The sequence below is a fragment of the Cupressus sempervirens genome, chromosome 11 (assembly GCF_028749045.1).
Source record: "Cupressus sempervirens isolate cs-2001-9-10 chromosome 11, ASM2874904v1, whole genome shotgun sequence".
Lineage (NCBI taxonomy): Eukaryota > Viridiplantae > Streptophyta > Pinopsida > Cupressales > Cupressaceae > Cupressus > Cupressus sempervirens.
Window position 1 is genome coordinate 306,409,837 of NC_143128.1, and position 18,293 is coordinate 306,428,129.

The window sequence follows — 18,293 nt, forward strand, 5'->3', positions numbered from 1 at the left end:
AGCAAGTCCTAAATGCACAGCCTGATAGCAGTAGTACTGAACACTAGGAAGATGATGTTAGGATCTTAAAAGAATTCTAACACCTAGCAAAGCGAATATATTGAGAGCAAGTGATAAGATCAAACAAATGCTCCTAAGAAATAGATAGCTGTAACAATCAGCAATAGAGTATTTTTGCCCCCTCGGGATCGAAATTGAAATGAGGTAAGGGGATGCAAAAAATTGGCTAGAAATGAGAAAATTAGAATATAGCAATGTCCAAGATGACAGATAGATGATTAGAACCCAAGAATGACTATATTAAAAAATTGATAAAATGCCCCAGTTTGACTAGAGTTGACCTTGAAGGACATAGCATAAAAATTAGGTCAAAACGAGTAGAAAGGTGATTTTAGACATGAAATAGTGAATTTAAGTAGATATGAAGTATGGAAATGATGAAGACATGAAGAAATGAAGATGCCCCAGTGATGATTCAGAGATTAGACCTCAAAAGGTCAGCTAACTGCTCAGAAGAAAGTAGAATTTCAAAAGACAATTTTGACCATCAAGGTGAACTCGAATTTGGATTTCGATCCCGAAAATGAATCTAGGACGTTGAAATTATTTAAGAGGTCAAAAATTTTATATAATGTGATGATAAGATAGAAAAGAGATGAAGCGAAAGATTAAGAAGGTGAAAAGACATGAACAAGAAGAAAGTAAAGAAATATATGAAAGGAGTTAGCTGATATGTCCACAAAAAGATGAAGAGAGAGCTCTCCCCATATGCAAGAATGCAAGACTAAGCTATAAAATGAACCTAAAATGCAAGCTAATATGCAAAGTGGTTTACCAGCAAGAAGTGCATAACATTTAGACTCTTAATTTCATCATTGAGCATTTATTAGGGACATCATGAGATCATACAACCATCACTAGTATAACTATGAGGATATGAATATGATCAATATGAGATAGGTATGTGGAAATCCAATCTAAGCATCAGAGACATGTAAGTCAAGATAACTACACGATTAGATTCCCTAAGTTTAATTTAGCAAGATTACACCTGTATCAAGGCATAAGCGCCAGGATAAACCCTGAGTGCGGTCTTGCAAAAACAATCAAGGATGATACATTTATAAGTCAAAGTGTTGAATAGGACAAGCATGAATGCTTACAACACTATAGACAAACAAAAGTATACCCACAAGCAGAAATCAAGAAAATATGTCCCATGCCCCCAGTCTTCTAGTCAATGACATCCTTGAAAGACTATTAGGGAGGGAACACCTGGCAAAGAAATCATGATAGACAGCACACAAAGTAGATAAAGATCAGCATAGCTCAGTCGTTTAAGTGTTAAAGTGCGTGTGTGTAAGTCACTTGGCCATTTCTTCCAGACTTGATTCTGATAGTGAGATATCGCGACATCGGAGACCGTAGGTAAACTATCTGTAAAGTGTTAAAAAACACTTGATGTCAAAGTGGGGGAAGTGTTGAGAAACACTATTTTGTGAGTTGTCAAAGAAACCCTAATCCACAAGAATACCTCAATAGGCTAAGTAGCTATGCCCCCAAGATGAGGACAAGAAACAATTCCAAGCTAGGAAATGTGTAGCAAAATAGATGATTGAGATTGATAGACATAGGTGCAAGGGTTTCAAGTAGCACCTGTTTCCAGGTTTTCACCACTTGACAAATTTTTTCAGGACTTTTTTCAATTTTTTTGTATTTTTTAAGGTTTTGAATTTTTTTGGTGATACATCAAAGTGCCTATTGCTAGATTTTCACTAAGATGATCTTTTTTTTCAGGACATTTTTTGATTTTTAGGATTTTTTAGAAGGTTTTAGAGATTACTAGTTCTCAAGCAAGATCACATCATTTTCTCCCAATGTCTAGCAAGGTATAGGATATGATGGAGCAACGAGCCAGTGGATAAGCAAAGATGCAAAAGAAAGAAATGTGAAGCAAGTGAAAGTGATCCTCAAGGACTGACTCCTCAAGAGTACCCAAGCTAGGGAAAGAGGTGAAATAGTCATATGAAGCATATTTTGGATAAGCAATGGAAGTAATGAGAAAGATAGCGTAGAATAAGTAGTGAAGCCAACAAGTGAGATAGCATATAAGATAAGCGATGGAAGCCAATGAGTAAGATAGCATTTAGGATAAGTAGTGAAGCCAACAAGTGAGATAGCATGAAGTGTGTAGTCCAAAAGAGTAGCCATGTCAAGAGACCTATGAGAACTGTGTTTCATTTATTGTGATCAAGACCAAGGGGTCAACTAGATAGTATAGCAATGGGATAGAGCCATAAGAATAAAGCTCAAGATAGAGGCTATGAGTGAATGGGAGAGCACAATAGAAAATCTCATGGATAAGATAGCCAATATGCAAAGATAGCTCAACATTGTCAAGATCAAAGAGAGAAGAGGGGATAGATGGATGATGGAAGAATTACGCATGATGCCTATTTGCCAGGTTTTCATCATGGTACTTATCCAAGGTGCCACAAGAAGTAGTTTTCACCATAGGATGCATTTATTTCTCTTTACTTTTGCTACCAAGGTGCCACAAGAAGTGGTTTTCACCAAGGCACATTTTCAAATTTTTTTTTTCTTTTTTAGAAAGAGCTCAAGCTTTTTGAATTTAGATAGTGCTCCTATAGGAAAGATAAGCCATGATAAGCCAAGACCATAGAAAGGTATGCTCAAAGATGTTGATAGGGTGATGAAAGGGAAATGGTAGTAGGAAGAATATATGGAGGATAATAGTTCATGTATAGAAAGTTAGTGTAAGCTTTAGAGGATTTCATGAGGGTAGTTGAAATATTGGACAAGATCAACATTGACACACACCTTGAAGGGTATTGGAACAATGGAAGAATCATGGATGAAGTAGCTTGAGGTTTAGATGTATGAGGTGGTAGAAGAGATTTGGAAAAAAGTGGAGTGGAAGGCTTTGGAATATTTTTAGAAAGATTTTTGGAAGAAGATGGAATGGAAGCCTTTGGAAGTTTGAATGTCAACTTTGAAGTATTTTCAATATTCAAATCTTTTAAAAGAGACTTGGGAATCCATATAGCTTTAGATTTTTCTTTGGATACTTCAAAACACATTTCTTCAATAATGGGTTTAGGTACCCATATTTTCTTTGATTTAGCTTTTTTAATAGTGGACCTTTGTGGTCTCTTTTGTGCATTTTCCTTCTTAGCATTCACATGTCGATTAGATGGGACATAGTGATCTTCATTTTTCAATGGATTCTTATGTTTATTCTCACTTCCAAAGGACTTGGGATTTGTGGATGAATAAGTATGATATGACTGGTTTGGATGTATAGATGGGTGAAAAGTCATCAAGGATGAGTGTCTTTGTTGATCTTGAGGTATTATAGGAGAGCTAGGAGTGGAAAGTGTAGGAGATGAAGGAACATAAGGTCCCAATATAGATGGAAGGTTTGAAGGCTTTAGCTTTGATGGATAAGGACCAAGGATAGACTTAGGAGATGCAAATGGATAGTGAAAAGGGATATCAACATCTTTAGAGTGAGCAACGTGGTCAAAGCCATCAATAGACTCATGAGTAGCTTTGATAGGAACAACATTTTTAATAGGAGCACTTGAAGCTTGAGTAAAATTTTGAAGTGGATATGGAGAAGTAGAACATGAGGGGACACTTTGATCTTGACAAGTAGCTTTGGATAGCATATGAAGAGAACTTTTCTCATAATTTTCAGTGAGCTCAAGGGAGATAATGGAAGTGGTATCTTCATCATACTTAGGAGGTGGACAAGATATAGAATATGGAGGGGAAAAATCTTGAAAGCGATGAAAGGGTGCTTGATCTTGATCTTTCTTGACATTTATAGCTTTTTCTTTTTGAGAGTCCTCTTGACATGGAGCCACTTCCAAGGACAAGGGAGAATGAAGAGTGAATAGAGTAGTGCTTGGATTAGGCATAGTAGTGCATGAAGGTTGAGGATGTTTAGGATTAGTAGCATGGAAAAGGTTTGCAGCCAAGTGAAGGTTAGCTTGAGTTTCTTTTAGAGGTAGCCCTTGAGCATACACGTAGTCTATGTGGAAAGTATTAGGTTCTTTATTTGATGGAGGCATGTTGGGAAGATTTGAAGTGTTGGGAGATGTATGAGTGTTGGAAGAAGTGGAGGATGTAATGGAGCCACTACTAGACATAGGCTCATCAACGTAATCTTGCTTAAGAGAAGTATCCTCAGCACATGAGTCACTAGAGGTTCCAAGATCAACAATCTCATCATCAATGAGATCTTGGATTTTATGTTTAAGCTCTATACAATCAGAAGTAGCATGGTCATTAGATCGATGATAGGCACAATAGATATCCAAGAAAGGATTTCCATAGGAGCTAGACTTAGGCAACATGATGATCTTAGTTTCAAGAAGTGTTTGCAAAATGTCATCATAAGAATGTTCCAAGGGAGTAAAAGTCCTCTCAACAATATGTCTAGGATCTTCTTGTTGTTTCTCAAGTGAATAGCATGCGTTCATGTCTTCATCATTATCTTCATCAAAGATAGGTCCATCATGAAATTTTGGCATAGGCTCAAAGGAGGTATCACTTGCTTGTTCTCTAAATAGGTCTCGAGATCTAGAAGATGAAGACATTTGATGTCTTGAAGTAGAGCATGTAGACCTAGAAGAAGAGGATGACCTCAAAGAAGGTGACTCACATGCATGTAAAGATCTTAAAGAAGATTCATGTAATGATGCAATCTTCTCCTCTAACTTTTTCTCAAGTTTAGACTTCATTTCTATCATGCGCTTAGAGAGATGAAGGTAAGAAAGATCATTTGTCTCTTCTAGTTCTTTGTATTGCGCATATAGATCTTGAAACTCTTTAGTGACATGGAGGATATCATGATCATCTAGATTCAATTGAAGTTTGGTAGCACAAGATTTGAATTCCATAGTGATAGATAGATAATCAAGCATGAAAGAGCCTAGAAGATAACTTGATGTTGAAACTATAGGAGGTAGAGTGTTCACTTGCCAAGATAGTAGAGAGAGATGAAAGTGACTTGTCAAAAAATATGTCCAAGAAACTTACGACATGAATGACTCAAGTCAATAGCTAGGCAAGATGCCCAAATAGCCAAATAAATAGAGCAAGCGGGGTGACAAGTGAACAACTCTCCAACCCAAGAGTGTAGTCAAGAAATCAAGGCAACCATTTCAGCAAAAATATAACTAGCAAGTGGACATAGACCATGAAGACAAAAATACCAAGAGCACTAAGACCAAAGAGCCACTTTAAGCATGTTCAAAAACTAGAGACATAGAAAATCAAAGTCAAATGATGAGACTCCCCTTAGCAAGCAACACAAGAAAATGTTTGCATTTGATGTTTTGACTTGGTTGACAAAGTTTGACAATAGTTGATAGCATAACAAGTTTGATGTTCAAAAGCAATTTCTTTCCAAGCAAGATAGTGACACATGGAGTAGTCTTCAAACAATCAAGCAAGGGACAAAGCAACCTTGCATGATACAAGCATATGTGATGTCTCAAAACAATTCCCTAGAATTATCGTCATGTGTATGTTCAAAAGATTTTCACAAGTATACCACATTCGAGAACACATCAAGCAATATCTACCTAAAGGACATGGTTCATTACTCAACAACTTGGCCCACGCTTGATGCTCCTCTGCCTCACACCAAGTGGTTGCCCACAAGAGATATTGGCTTTGTCATGGAAATGCCATAAGCATAACCAAGGGAACACATATGGTGAGTGTAAATCTTGGGGTGATCCGAGTAGTCCACTAGGATCAATCCTTGCACCAAGAAGTTGAGCGGCTAAAAAAGGTAGTTACTAACTTAGGATGTTTAGATAGGGCTTCCGTTCATAGTGTTCCTCTTGCTCCCAATTACGGGACACCTCACCTTGCGATGAGTAACCGATCTCGCGATCACAAGAGTACCTTAAGCATTCTTGCCTAGTGATCTCCCTATGGTCAAAATCCCATAAGCGATCACACTAGGCGAAGACAAACACTATGTCTACCAAAGTTTTGTGTCCTTGGTAGCCTTGAGTTTATAGTGGGTTGGAAGAGCCAGGTAATCGGCTTGTCCCCACTTGGGTCGTTCCTCTCAGGTTGTCCGAGAGCAGGCCCTCTAAAGGATTCTAACTACACAAAGTGGATCAACTTTTGGAAGTCAAGATTTCTGGTTCACCACAAGGGTGAAGAGCATACTCTCCTATTCCAATAATTTTCTCCCAAAAACACCAAGAAGATTCAGTTACCCCTTGCTTTTGAAACCAAATGGCAAATCAAGATTTCTGATTCACCACAAGGGTGAAGAGCATACTCTCCTATTACCAAAAGACTCCAATCACAAGTTTTATGTGCCTATGAAAAATGAACAATTATTCAATGCCACACATGAAAACAAAAAAGCAAGAAATTTGGGTTTTTATGCTTTGGGCAGCCCTGCAAACAATCTTTAGTAGCCCTTGTGCATTTGAAGCTTTGACATGCGTTCTTTTTATGCAATGTTTCAATTTTTTTCACAAGGATGGCAACCTGAAATCACAACTTATTAGCAACAAAAGTTAGTGTGAAATAACATTAAAATATGCAATAAAAAGTGGTGAGTTGCTTCAAAAATCTAATTTATCTTCCAACCAAGTACATGCAAAGAAAGTGCAAGTTAATCACAAATGCTTTCATTTTTACTCTTTGGTTTTGACCTAGTCAACAAGATTGGACTTTTTTGCTATGATTTCGTATCCAAAAATGAAAATGAAAAAAAGAGACCCCTGTTAAAAATCAGAGAGCTTTCCAAAAATGCAAGAAATTTTAAAAAATCTCTTCATTTGCTCTCTAGAGATTGATTTTGTCAAAACAGGCCAAATTTATCAAATCGAATTTTTTATCCTTAATACGATCTCAAAATTAAAAACACAAAGAAAAAACCCCTATTAGAATTCAAAAAGCTTTCTGAAAATGTAAGTTTTTTCAAAAAATGCGTTGATTTGCGATCAAAAATGGCTTTTTATGAAAAATAAAGAAAATATCATAACTTCCAAAAATCATGTCAAAATGCTCTAAAAATTGGACTGAGACATTTTGAGCATATACGAAACCTGTAGAACAAAATTCAGAACCAAATTCTAAGTGGTTTAAAAGATATGATCAAATCTTTAAACCAACTAAGTTTTTGGCCTTCAAACCAATTTACTTATGGCTTGGCCTTAAAACCAAAGTGAAAATTCTACAAAAGCATTTGATTAGACCCAATATGCTGCTGTAAAAAACTAGAGATAAGAAATGAAAGCAAATGGAGCTGAAAATTTGATTCAAGCCCCACGGTGGGCGCCAAAAATGTACACTCGAAAGTGTCCCACTCTAAACCCTTCTATCCAAACGATTCCATGAGATTGGAATGTTCAGATGTCGGCTTAGAGCTCCCTATCCATGGAGTGCAAGAGAGTATATTTCAAGAATAAGAAGGCTCTCAGATGAGCCTTAGAGATACTCTTCTTGCTAGTAAACCATGCAATGGGAGGTTCCAAAGACAAGATGCAAGAATGCAAATGTCCCAAGGAGTTCCTCAAGAACGCAATGCAACTAAAGATTAAACTAGAATGAATATGAAAAATGCAGCTATTCTAAGCATGGATGAGAGTGTTACAATACCATTAATAAGCTATGTGAGATAGATTATTGCAAAATAGAAGCTAAACTAACATGCAACATGAATCTAAGCTAAAATGCTATGGTATGAGAGAATGTAGACAAGAAATAGAAGTTCTCCACAAAGCTCCAAAGAAACCTGTTAGAAAACCTCCAGCATAACAATATTCAAAAGATGGATGCTTTGAGGGGGAAAGCTCTCTCCCTTTTAAAGATGTATGGATGGTAGAGATCAAGATGAAGATGGTGGATGATCAATGGTGGAATTTGAAAATAGGAGTGATCCATGTGCACACACAAGTCAACCAATAGAATATAAGTTGACTTGTCATATAAGACAAAAGTCACAAAGCCTTTTCTTTTAATTGCAAAATAGAAAAAGGACTTTATGTGTGCACTTTAAGTGGGTTAGAAGAATGGGGTCTTTTATTTAATTAAAAGGGGACATGTTCTTTTAATCAAATAATGAACTTAAGATAGCATAGTCAAACTATAGGTTATAATCAAATAAATTGATTATTAGCAATTTGGCTTAGGTAAGTGATTAAATTAATTTAGCCAAAATGCTGAGAAGGGGGCTAATAGTCTAGATGACCATTTTTAGGTGATTACAGATATAAGTTGAGTGGGAGTTTAAAAAATTATGAAGGAATATCACTAAGGCATTGATGACATTAAGGAGAAGCGTTATGACACCGTTGTAGCTAGAAGACTTGGCGAAAAAGTTAGAGGGGATTTTTTTAATGAATAACCAAGCGGGACCTGATAAAGTGGCCGAGCAAGGAAGTAAGCATCAAAGAAATCAGTTAAACATGCAAAGCACGATACCTAGATTCTTGGAAAGCTGTTTGAAGACAGATAAATGAGCAAATCTAGCATTTGCTATGATCTCTATATTTGTGGGGAATTTAAGGGAGAATTAATGTTTTTCCAATTGCATGTTTGCATTCTTAAAGTTGTAACTGGCTTTCCTTCATGAGGAAGTCATAGTTTTAGGAGTTTGTTGTTCTTCCCTATAAATAAGACCTCATCTGTATCTATGAGGTAAACTAGTGAATAGACAGACAGAGTTGATAGACATCTTACTATTTTTCCTAAGTTATTGTAATACTGCATATTTGATGAATACATGCCTTTGCTGAGTTTCTACACTTTTATCTGAGTTTGTCTTTCCTTCATTCTTCCATGGGGGCCCACGCGGAAGGTGGAGTTTTACCTTAGTAAGTAGGAGTTAGACTTAGTTTTCTAAGTTAAAGTTAAAATTATTGTTCCTGTAGCCACTGGAAATAGAACCAGTCACTATTCTTGCAGCAGTAGGTGCATAGATGTATGGCTAAATAATTAGAATTTCCTTTCAAGTATTTGATAGTCATCTTTCCTTTGGATAAACTAGATTTCCTTAACAATTATTGCATTCAAAGTAGTAGTGACTTTTAGTGAAAACTAGAGCATATATTTTGTAGACATCATCTCAAGTTCACACTCTCGGATTGACATTTAATGAAAATTAGCATAGAACTTTGGTGGTAAGGGATGTCCAATCCTGCAACTAAAAGGGTGTTATATTGATTAGACATATTTTTGGTGCCGTTGCTAGGGATGGTGTTAGTGTAGTATTTACTATTGAGTCATTTACTTTCATTTTCAACATTATTGCATGCATAGAAGAAGAGATCACCTTAGAAGATTTCCTCCCAACTTCAATCAGGAAGATCCTTTTTATCCTAACTCTAAAGAAAGAGAAGAAAGAGAAGAAGAACTATTTGAGAAAGTGTTTGTAGAAGTACTAGAACAAGTACAATCACCAACCAGATCTGAAGAGTCTTTTCATTTGAATAATCTTTTTACTGAGCCAAAATATCAAGATAATCCATTAGCTCTAGTCATTTATTAGCCACCACTACGACACCTACAAATGGTAGCAACTCAACCTACCTTTCCTTTTCCAATTCCTCCTCAGCAAGGTAATCAAAATTTGAAAAATATACCCTTAGCTACCCTACCTAAATTCTATGGCCTTATTACTGAAGATCCAAAAACTTTTCTCTTTGAGTTTGACATCCTTTATTGAAGTTATGACTACACAACTAATGCCCATAAGCTGAAATTGTTTCCATCAACTCTCAAAGAAGCCACTTTGAGATGGTTCATAAGTTTAGGTGCCAATGCTATGACACATTGGCCAACTATGAGTAACCTATTCTTTAATAAATATAAGGAATATTGCACAAGCCATGATTTAAAAGGGGATGACATTTTTAAAATGTCACAAAAGGAGGATGAGACTTTGGAGGACTTTGTTGCCCAGTTCATGTTTAACCTACAGTGCAACACACAACATTAGCTGAATGAGGAGTCTCAACAGCATCTCTTTCTAGAAGGAGTACATGACAGGAGTATGGAAGCTTTAGACTTAATGGCTAGAGGTGACATTACACAGAAGACGTGGGCTGAAATCTGGAATATTTGTTTAAACTATTCTAGAGAAACAACAAAAAAAGGATGAGGTTTGAGGGATTTACTCCAAAAGACTCTTGGGGCAGGAGTATCTAAGATAGAATTGTCAAACCTCTTGTCAGATTTCAAGCAAGACATCATTAATGATGTTGCTACAAAATTGGATACCATGCAAGCATGCAGGAAGAAGGAAGATATTGATAGTATGTTGGCAGAATATTGCCCCCATTGTAGAGAAAAGAAACGCAACTGCTGATGTAAGCCTATTGCTAGTGTGGAATCACAGCATGTGCCTACTAAGTTCAAGGCAATTGATGAAGACGGGGAAGTCTTATATGTTGCTGAACGAAGGCCATGGGCTCCAAGATTAGGTATTCCTCAAGACCCACTTCATAATTATGGTAGTAATAGTCAATGGCAACAACAACATGTTAATTAAAATCATTGGCAACAACCTCGCCAAGGTTGGCAACAACCTTACCAAGGTTGGCAGCAACCTTACCAAGGTTGGCAGCAGCCTAACCAAGGTGGGCCGCAAACTAACCAAGGGTGGTAGTAGCCTAACCAAGGTTGACTGTAGACCAACCAAGGGTGGCAATAGCCTAACCAAGGTTGGCACCAACCTTAGTAGGGTTGGCAACAAACCCAGAATTGGTAGTAGCATCAGCAGCAGCTGGCTTTGACTCAACCTCCTCAACAGCAAGCCTTAATGCCTCCTGCAGCTAATACAGCCCTTCCAAAATAGAAACAATTACCTGCACAACCTGCACCTAACCCTAATAGTGCAAAACCTTCAGCCTAGCAACAAAGTTATTCCATCACCCTAAATGATATTCATCTAAGATTTGGAACAATGCTTGCCTCACCTCAGTAGCCCATTATAATAGAAATAGATGATAAAAGTGTTGATTCAGTTCAAGAACCTACCACCATTGTTTCTCCTATAGCCAAAACACCACCATTTCCTAGTAGGTTAATAGAGCAAATATTGCCAAGTGAAAATCAAGCCGCACTAGATTTTCTTGAGCAACCCAAGCAAATGACGGTAAAAATGCCCTTGCTTGATGCAATCAAGGAAGTACCTATATATTCAAAAGCCATCAGAGAAGCCTGTGTTAAAAAGCTAGGAAGGAAAAAGAAAGTCCCAAAGACTATCCATGTCCTTGGACAGCTTTCTGATCATATGCTTGATAACTGCAAAATGCCTAAGTATGCAGACCTTGGTAGCCCAGTAGTAACCCTCACCATTAAAGGAGTACAAGTATAGAATGTCTTAATAGACCTAGGAGCATCCATCAATGTAATGACCAAGGAAGTAGTGTCCAAATTAAGTATCATTGGTCTTAGGTAGATGCCAACAATCTTGCAATTAGCAAATAGTTCTACCATCATTCTTGATGGTATGCTAGAAGATGTCACTGTCATATTAAATTCATGGGAGTATCTAGTTGATTTTGTTGTACTCTCTCCAAAAATAAGTACTGGAGGCTACCCTATCATTTTAGGATGACCATGGTTAGCAATAGAAGATGCTTATATTGCATGCCAATCAGGGAAAATGACTATTTCAGATGGAACAAACACTAAAAATTTGACCTTGTATTCTCCTACTCAGCCTTTGCTACAAGATGATTAAGTTGTCTAGCCAAATATGGATGACTCTGATATGGACATAGATTCTATTCAATAATTGATGATGATCTCACGAGACTCATTTGTAAACATTAAAGAAGAAGATGATGTCATTTCTTCTATTATACTGAATGAGTATGGAACACAACTTGAGACATCTTCTACACAAGAGTATGTCTTAGAAAGCATTCTACCTTTATTTTATGAATTGCATTCACTCCTTCCACATGAGATAGATTCACAACCAATTGTGCAAATTTCAATGGCTAAAAAAGTAGTCAAAATAACAATCATCCTAGGAAGAGAATTAAATATAAGCAAGTCCTTATCTCAGGCACAACATCATGATACCCTGCAGCTATTACAAAAGCATCAAGATGCTTTTGCTTGGGAGTATACAAATATGAAAGGTTTGGATTGTGCACTCTGTACCCATAGAATTTATATCGGTCTAGATTATAAACCTGTGAGACAACCTTAGTGTAGGATAAACCCAACATTAAGGGATATTGTCAAAAATGAATTGCAAAAGTTAGTCAATGTTGGTATCATATATCCTATTTCTGATAGCCAATGGATGTCACCATTAATTATTGTTCCCAAAAAGGGGGGAAAATGGTGAGTTTGCATAGATTATAGAGAACTTAATTCAGCTACCAAGAAGGATCATTTTCCATTACCTTTTTTCGATCAAGTGCTCGACAATCTTGTAGGAAAGAAATACTTTTCATTCTTAGATGGGTTCAGTGGTTACAATCAAATCCAGATAGCACAAAAAGATCAAGACAAGACAACATTCACATGTCCATGGGGAACATTTGCTTATTTTGTATTACCATTTGGTTTGTGCAATGCACCCGCAACCTTCCAAAGAGTTGTTATTAGCATTTTTTCTGACATATTTGTAGATTTTTTGGAAGTGTATATGGATGACTTCACCACATACAAGAAAACATTTGAAGAAGCCATGAAAAACTTGGACAAGGTTTTACAAAGATGCAAAGACTACAATTTGTCTTTAAACAGTGAAAAGTTTTTTATGATGATGCAAGAAGGAGTGGTCTTGGGACACTTTATTTCTCCTAAAGGAATTGAATTAGATTTGACAAAAATAAAAGTCATACATACATTAGCTATACCAGCAAAATTGAAAGAAGTTAGGATTTTTTTAGGACATGCGAGATATTATCGGTATTTTATCAAAGATTTCAGTCAAATTGCAACACCCTTATACAAATTGCTTCGAAAAGATGCAGAGTTTGTATGGGATTCAGAATGTACAAAAGCTTTCCTGCAGCTTAAGGAAGTCCTCTCAATAGAACCAGTGCTTCAAGGACTAAATTGGGAGTTACCTTTTCATATACACATAGACGCTTCAGATCATGCCATTGGAGTAGTACTTGGCCAAAAGATAGATTCAGCAGAACATGCAATTTACTATATCAGCAAAAATCTTCAAGGAGCTAAGTATAACTACATGGTGATAGAGAAAAAATTGCTTGCTATAATTTATGCTCTAAACAAATTCAAACATTACATTACAAGATACCAAATATTTGTACATACAGATCACTCTGCTATCAAATATCTGATGAACAAGCCAGCAATCTCTGGATGATTGGCTCGATGGTTGTTACTAATGCAAGAATTTGACATCACCATTATTGACAAGCTAGGTAAAGCAAATGTTGTCTCTTCTTGAAACACCTGATGATCCTACAGCCACAGAAGATAGCTTTCCTGATGAACATCTCTTCCTTTTGTCAACACAAAATCCTTGGTATGCTGACATTGCCAACTATCTAACTACTGGCATAACTCCTTCACATTTTTTTGCAAAAGAAAAATTATTGCTAGCAGAAAAGAGTTTTAATTTCTCATGGATCTCAGGATTCATGTTTTATACTGGACCAGATGAGGTAATACAACGATGTCTCAGAGAGGATGAAACATATGATGTTCTTCGTGCTTGTCATGATGATCCTTGTGGTGGACACTTTGCTAACAAATGGACTGCATTAAAGATTCTGAATACAGGTTATTATTAGCCTACACTTCACAAAAATGTGGCTCAGTATACAAAAAAATGTGATAAATGTCAAAGAATGGGTAGACCAAAAAGAATAGGTGAAATGCCCCTACAGCCACAAATAGTAGTAGAACCATTTGATAAATGGGGAATTGATTTTTTTGGCCCTATTGAACCATCATCAGAAGGGAAAAGTTAAATATTGGTTTGTACTGATTATGTTACTAAGTGGGCTGAAGCAAAACCCATGAAGTATAACCATGACAATAATGTTGCAAAGTTTCTGTACGAATGTATCTTTACCAAATTTGGTGTTCCAAGAGAATTACAATCAGATCAAGGGCCTTAGTTCACATCTAACCTAATAGTAGCACTCATGGAGGAATATAAAATTTGGTATGGCAAATCATCTCTGCATCATCCAGAAGCCAATGGACAAGTAGAAGTAACAAATAGAGAGCTGGAACATATTCTCACTAAAACAGTGTCTTTGCATCGTAGAGATTGGGCACCTCAACTTCCTAAATCCTTATGGGCGTACAGAACAACATGGAAATCCACTACTAGGTTTATGCCTTTCCAACTCCTTTATGGGAAGACAGCTGTCATGCCTATTGAATTTGAACATAAAACTCTGCGGACAGCTTTAGAACTTGATATTACCCTTCCTGCAGCACAACAAAATCACATTTTACATCTCAATGAGTTGGATGAATGGAAAAAATCAGCTCTTCATAACATAGAATTAATTGAAAGTCAAAGAAATAAATGGCATGATAAATTCATTAAAGACAGAGAATTCTCTATTGGTGATTGGGCACTCCTGTATGATTCACGATATCAGCATCACCAAGGAAAATTTCAAACTCGATGGCTTGGTCCCTATGAAATCATTACAATTTTTAACAATGGAGCAGTTCAACTATCAACAATTGATCCAATTAAATTCAAACTCCTGGTTAATGGGCATCACCTGAAGTTATATCATAAACCAACAACCAGGGAAGAATTTCTTCAACAGTTCACCACAACATAAACATCTCTTCCTATAGCCACTTTGTCTGAGGCTTCCACTCAGATGCCTGTAGTCCCTTGAATTTATTTTCAAGGCCTTCATAATAAAAATTCTGTGCTCATGCGCAAATTCATACCTTTTCTACCTCATTCCATCCCATCTTCTTGTCTTTCCATCATTATTTCATCTCACTTTCTTTCTCTAATAAGGCACTTCTCGGTTCATCCTTCCTATCACACCCTAGGTCAGTCACACTCAACCCCTTTGCATTTATTTAATTTATTATTTATTTAGGAATGCATGTTATTTCAATTTTCAAAATTTGCAATCTTTATGATCTGGTGAAACCCAGTCTCTACTAGGTTGGGGGGAGGGGAAATCGAAATCATGAATGCAAAATCAAGGAATTCTTAAGTTAGCATATAGGATGTATGGGGAAGGCTCATTTTAGTAATGAGTTGGTAACCCTTTGTACTTTCAAAATGTGTGAAATAATATTAAATCATGATTTCACATAACTCCTCATTAATATGGCATATGTTTTTGAGCACGATCTTTATCCCCATTATGGTTTGGTGATTAAAATGTCGTCATGAAGTATTAAAGGATGTGATGTTTGGAAAGTATTGAAGTATTGCAATTTCTCTTTGTTGAAACCCCTGTAGCTATCACCACCCATACTTTCAAAATCACTTGCAGTGAAATCGCCTGTACTAGCATTTTTTTTTTCAAAAATATGGGTGGAGAATCTTAGCGGCATGAACTAGTAGATCACAGAGTCTTACTGGTAGACCCAGCAACGTGTCACAAAGATCACAGAGCTCATTTCAGAGCTTTTAAATTGTAGGTCCCCATCTCCAGTTTACACACTATTCCTAAAGGAGCAAATGATTAATTTTCAGTTATCTTGAATAACTCGAGGGTTGAACCCTTCCTTACATACTCCTCAGGAATTTTATGCAACATTCAATTTAGTTCCAATGACTTTGAAGAATCTCCTCTATGAATTATATGTTCATAATTTTTCTGTGCTAGATGATAAAGATTGGAATTCATTGTTATATGTGGGAGATGTGTAGTTTAGAGCCATTATGTCATGGATGCAGAATGAGATCAGTCGAGAGAACTAGGCTGCTCCTTATAGGGAAAAATGAATGTTTGAACCATTGTACATTCGGCTAGAAATATAGAACACCTTCAAAGTATTCTTCAATTGGATTTCTATTAACAATAATCGTAGTGTTGCTACCAAGATCCACCCCATTCATGAATAGGTATTTTTGGATTGGGAGTAACATTGTTTTGAAAATGCCCCTGATGCTATACAAGCTTCTCTTCAAAGATGGATTGGATTGCCAGAAGATCTGAAAACCAAGGAGTTGCACTCTCCCCAAAATCTAAAATTAGCTATTAGTAGGATGCCCAAGTATCTGACGTTGGGAAGAAATCATAAAAATTATTGGGTACCTCTTCATTTCCAACCGCCAATACTTTTGCATCCTATGCTTGAAAAATATGATTTGTTTGCTAAATATAACATGACTATTGAAGAACAGAAATGGGAAAGATTGAAACAAAATCATGGATATTTCAATTATAAAGCTCATGAATTAGGGGATAAAATTGCCAATGATCTCATACTACAAATGACGATCAGAAACCTATAGATGTTGAAGGGACCAACCTCAGGACGGTTGGGGGAAAAAATGATGACATAAAGAAATAGAATTTTTATTAGCCCTTTTTGTGAACATTTGTTTATAACATACTAAACTTTATCATCCTTTAGTATAAATGTTTTGAACTTTTGATGTATAAAGTATGGACATAGGGCATAAAATGATAATTAGAATTATATTTCAAAAGGGGTTCATTTTGTGGTAAAAATATTTCTTCATGAATGTTTGATATGGGTAGATCTTTCTGTAGCTGAAGAGATTGCAAAAACTATTAGTTGAATAATTAATGTATTTTCTTTATAAACTAATAAATGAAAATAAATGTTTCCGAGAAGTCTTGTGTGTATTAAATGTTGATCGTAGGATATAAGTTGAGCGGGAGTTAAATAAACTACAAAGGAATAGCACTAAGGCATTGATGACATTAAGGAGAAGCGTTATGATACCGTTGTAGCTAGAAGACTTGGCAGAAAAGTCATAGGGGACTTGTTTTACTGAATAACCAAGCGAGACCTGATAAAGTGGCCGAGCAATGAAGTAAGCATCAAAGCAATCAGTTAAACATGCAAAACATGATACCCGGATTCCTGGAAAGCAATTTGAAGATAGATAAATGAGAAAATCTAACATTTGCTATGATCTCTATATTTGTGGGGAATTTAAGGGAGAATTAATGTCTTTCCAATTACATGTTTGCAGTCTTAAAGTTGTAACTGACTTTCCTTCATGAGGAAGTCATAGTTTTAGGAGTTTTTATTTCTTCCCTATAAATAAGACCCTGTCTATATCTATGAGGTAAAATAGTGAATAGACAGACAGAGTTGATAGACATCTTACTATTTTTCCTAAGTTATTGTAATACTGCATATTTGATGAATACATGTCTTTGCTAAGTTTCTACACTTTTATCTAAGTTTGTCTTTCCTTCATTCTTCCATTGGCGCCCACGCAGAAGGTGGAGTTTTACTTTAGTAAGTAGGAGTTAGACTCAATTTTCTAAGTTGAAGTTAAAATTGTTGTTCCTGCAGCCACTGAAAATAGAACCATTCATTGTGCTTGCAGTACTAGGTGCATAGATGTATGGCTAAATAATTAGAATTTAATTCTAAATATTTGATAGTCATCTTTCCTTTGGATAAACTAGATTTCCTTAACAGTTATTGCATTCAAAGTAGTAGTGACTTTTAGTGAAAACTAGAGCATATACTTTGCAGACATCATCTCAAGTTCACGCTCCCGGATTGACATTTAATGAAAATCAGCATAGTACTTTGGTGGTAAGGGATGTCCAATCCTGCAACTAAAAGGGTGTTATATTGTTTAGACAATTATCTTTCATATAGTTATAAATGCTCTTAAAATTGTCCTTATAGCCTTGTATCACATGCAGATAAGATTTGCAAGAACTTGTTCAATATCTTCCTCTTATAATTCCTTACAAAGAACCTACAAAAATACAAATTAGAATGTGCAACTAATTTAACCTATCTTTTTCATTATTACAAAAACCATGTACAAAAAGGGTTCACATTTTACATCATATTACATCATAAATCTTAGGAATTCTCTCCAATTCCACCCCCCCCCCCCAAAAAAAACTCTTCATGATGTACCTACATTCCGATATCATAAAAAAATTAGTAACTTATTGTATTAAACAAGATAATCATTAGTTCATTGAATCATTATGAAGAAAATAACATAAGAAGTAATATACCTAGTTGAGTGTTCTAATAGGGTCCTCTTTTTGTTTTAGGGTCTCCAACAAGGCTTCATGATCAGCATTAGCAATAGTAAAAAGTTCTTTTACTTTTGGTCTTCC

The 18,293-nt window shown here is 36.1% G+C and overlaps 1 pseudogene; it reads right to left on the bottom strand.

Annotated features, from left to right (window-relative positions):
* Window positions 1-10,718: 10,718 nt before the first annotated feature.
* The window catches only part of LOC149529352 (chaperone protein ClpB1-like), a 96,684-nt pseudogene continuing 89,109 nt past the window's right edge, over window positions 10,719-18,293 (bottom strand).